This window comes from Bidens hawaiensis, unplaced genomic scaffold (assembly GCF_021521415.1).
Source record: "Bidens hawaiensis isolate Kalapana, Puna unplaced genomic scaffold, B.hawaiensis_p1.1 tig00021352_1, whole genome shotgun sequence".
Classification (NCBI taxonomy): Eukaryota; Viridiplantae; Streptophyta; class Magnoliopsida; order Asterales; family Asteraceae; genus Bidens; species Bidens hawaiensis.
The window spans coordinates 102163-106337 of record NW_027493308.1 but is presented as its reverse complement, the minus strand read 5'-3'; the positions used below and the strand labels follow the sequence as shown (position 1 = coordinate 106337).

Below are 4175 nucleotides of genomic sequence, written 5' to 3'. Positions count from 1 at the left end.
AAACAGCAAACATGGAGGCAAATAATGAGTAAGAAACAGCAAGTTGTTAATGTAATCGTGTCTAAGCATTATTTAATGTTTGTATTTTTGAGTTACGAATATGCAATAACGATTTAATGTTTGTATTTTTAATGTAAAAGCTATAAATGAAAGTTATGTGTTTTTAATCTTCCAAATAAAGAACCCTAACAACGAAAGCAAAGAATGGCTTCGGTCTTCCAAACTAAACCCTAAACCCTAAACCCCAAAAAAAAAAAAAAACCGGTTAGACCGATTATTAGAAAACCGGTTAATAAAAAAACCGGTTTATTAACCGGTTTTAACCGGTTTCTAAACCGGTCCTAACCGGTTAGACCGGTTAGGGTTTTCAGATACAAAAACCGGTTAATAACCGGTCCGGTTATTAACCGAACCGGTTTTTTTCCAGGCAAAAAAAAACCGGTCTGGTTAATAACCGAACCGGTTTTTTAAAAAAAACCGATTTGTGCACCTCTACCCACAACCCAAATTCTACTTCTAGTAAAGCCAATGTGAACACAGTTGGCAGTCAATGCCATACCTTACAATCATGGGCCCACCTACACTCACTTTAACCGACACGTGTCCATTTTTACCGGCACTTGTTGAGCCCACTAGACGCGTTTTTACCTGACACGTCATCACCTGATGACCTGTAACCTGCCATCACTCATATTTCCCAAACTAACATGTTAACCTAACCATGGTTAACTTTTAACCACCTACACCCCTATAAGTACACCACTTCTCCTAACCCAATGACTCAAACACAAAAGTGAGGTCTTGAGAGCTTTTGCACACACTAAATCACATACTTCAAAGTTTTATTTTTTTTCTTTATAAAAATATTTCTTCTGATTTTATTTTTATTTACTTTCTAATATTTTAAATATTCCCCCTCTCTTATACTCCCAGCTTCTTTGTATCCCTTTCTGTAAATCATCTGGTCTTTCAATTAAAAAAAATATGTTAAAAATGTTTTGGGTTTGTTTTTATGGTTTTCAAGATTATTAATATTAATATGAACAAAAAACAAACTTTATATAATTTTTTTTAAAAGAGAGTCTAGTGTTTTTCAGAATAGAGATCCATCTTTTTTAATTGGGTTCTATTTTTCCTTTTTTATTTTAAAATTAAAATCACCTTTTCAGGGTTGTTTTTGTTTCCCTAAAGGTTGATTGAACAAGGGTTTTTTTAACTTTTTATAAAAAAACCATCTTTTTTTTTAATTTTATTTTTATTTTTTATAAAATTTTATGAAAAAAATGACGTCAGCAGCTATGAATTTTTGGAATGATTGTGGGTTTCAGCAACCAACTGCTGGTGATGAATTAATGGATGCACTTAAACCTTTTTACAAAAGTGCATCCGAGTCGTCAAATTACCAAAATACCCTTACCTTTTCGAATCCTCCTCTCTCTTACCCATACCCTTCTTCGTCTTTTTCTATTCCTTTGTCTTTTCCTGACTACACCCCCACCGTTCACCAAGAACCCGTCTCGTACCCGAATTACTCTTTCCAGAACCAATTCGGGTATGACCAACCTGGATCATCTGTATCTGGGTTCCACCAATTTGCTGAACCCTCAACCTACCCGTACCAATCCCAAAACCCAATTGAATTACAATTACCCACCCAATGGCCTCAAAATAATAATTTCAACAACTTTATGCATGTGGACCCGGTTACCGAGGTGACCCCGGTATCCACCTCGGTAACTGGGTCACCTCCTAAACCTGTAAAACCTTACAGGGGAGTGAGGCAAAGGCACTGGGGTAAATGGGTTGTAGAGATCCGTTTACCCAAAAGCCGTACGCGGCTTTGGCTCGGCACATTCGAATCAGCCGAGGAAGCCGCACTGGCTTACGACAAAGCCGCGTACAAGCTCCGTGGAGACTATGGGCGACTCAATTTCCCGCACCTTCGCCACAACGGCGGGGCCGAGCTCGCGGACTTCAAGCCGCTACACTCCTCCGTCGTCGCCAAATTACAAACCATTTGTCAAAATTTAGCGGAAGGAAAACCGGTCGATGGCGGCAAAAAGTCCGGTGGCCGGAAGTCAAAAACTCCGGCGCCGGCGCCGGCGGAGTCACCGGAAAATTTGAAAATGGAGGGATTTGAGAGTGAATCAGGAAACTCGTCGCCGTCGTCGGATTTAACTTTTTTGGAGTTCGGCGGAGACGACGGCGGCTGGCCGGAAAACTTCTCACTGGAAAAACTGCCATCATATGAGATTGATTGGGGTGCAATTTAGTTTAATGAAGGGTATTATTGTAATTTCAGAGGATAATTAAGGGTAGTTTGGTAAATTTGTGTTTTGTAATTTTGAGCTTTCTGTGATGGAGTTTTTGGTAATTGCAGAGCTCAGTTAGGGGTAGTTTGGTAAATTTGTATTTTTCTTTTTTTTTTCTTTATTTTATTTTGGTTTGTTTAGTGGACTTTGGGATAATTTTATAAATCCTATTAATGTCCTTTTTATTATCTATGGAATTGTGATTTATTGGCCATTGATCTTGTTCTAGCATTTAATGAAATTTATTTATTTATATCATATTGTTGTAAATTTAATTGTTGATGTTATTTATTTAATGCATCTTAGTTGTAAATAAAAATACTCAAAAATCAATTTTTGACACCAAATATAGAATAGATTTTTTTTTTTTTTGAAAATTGACTTTCATTAAAAACAAACACAACCAACGACTATCATCAAGACGTAGATAGACGACGAAAGCCAAAAACCAATAACAACAATCACGTTACATCAAATAAACACCATCTTTTTCAATCCACTACCCCTATCTTAGATCTATTTTTGTACCAAAGAAAACCCAAAGATTTTATATCCGCAAATATAGAATAGATGAAAAGATTATGTTAATGAGTTAATGGTTTATTGGTAAAGACAAAACTTTAAACATTCAGTTAATTTTTTGTTTAGAAAAGGTTAAAAGATGTACAAATGGAGTAAATAACATTAAAAGATATAAGTGTGGTTACTTGAAGAACAATTTAATTATAATAAATGAACACTTTTTTTAGTTATGGAATGAGACAATTTATGATGAATAATTATGATTCTATTTAACTTTAACCGTTTTTATTTATGATAAAGTTAATGAAAAAGGAATGGTTTTGTAAAAAGAATAAGTATAAAGTGCTTAAATATTCTTGCTATAAAACTTTTGTGATACTTTAACCTAAGTTTCATCTAAACCGGTTTTAAATTCAATTTCAGTTTGGATTCGGTTTAGTTGTTTACCTCAACCCCTAGTCATCACAAAATCCTTATATTGTGTGAGCTATACAAGCATCAAACAAAATAAAACATTACGTTTTGACTTAATAATTTTAATAAACTGTCATTAATTGTCGTTTCATTTGTTAGTTGTACAACACGTAAATGTTGAGTAATTACCCCGTGTATGTTGATCATATCCTCTGTGATTAAAATGAGAGAGATAATGTGACGGATTTTGTATATAGAGATAGTACGTTGAGTAAAAATGTATCCACTTGGTGGAAATTGACGTGGCAATGAAAATTCAGTGGAAAATGAAGACCACGCCCATGGTATCACACACACATTATCTTTCTTGTATCTATTTTATTATATGAGTATCCTTATTATTTTTTTAAGGTACGACATGATAATTAACCATTTTAGGCATTTGAGGCACAATGTTTAGTGATTTAATCTAATATGCAACAATACATAACTATTCCAATAACTCTCACACATAATTTGATTACAATGACAATTCCTAGCATTGGCATACCTAGGTCAAACATTTCAAATATCATCTTGTTTCGAGCTCTCCAAATACACCAACAAGCCATCGTAATTACTGAACTCATCATTTGCCTCTTGTCCTCCATCTCCAGTATCTGTTTGACAAAGCTTAATAGATCTTGAACCAAGAACACTTCCATTGTAATGTTACACCACGTACAAATGCTATTCCACACCATCAAAGCAACACAACCGATGTTTAAAAAGAGTTTTTAAGTTTTTAAAAACTATTTGAAAAAGTGAATTTAAACAATCGAGTCATAATATTATAATGAGTCACTTATACAATTTTATATATATTTTTATAATTATTTAATTAAATCCAAATTCTGATGACTTCTACAAAAGTGGGTCCTCATTTTG

General features: G+C 34.3%; 1 pseudogene; it reads left to right on the top strand.

Moving 5' to 3' along the window:
* Positions 1-624: 624 nt before the first annotated feature.
* Positions 625-2530, top strand: LOC143563286 (ethylene-responsive transcription factor RAP2-4 pseudogene; annotated as a pseudogene).
* Positions 2531-4175: the final 1645 nt, after the last annotated feature.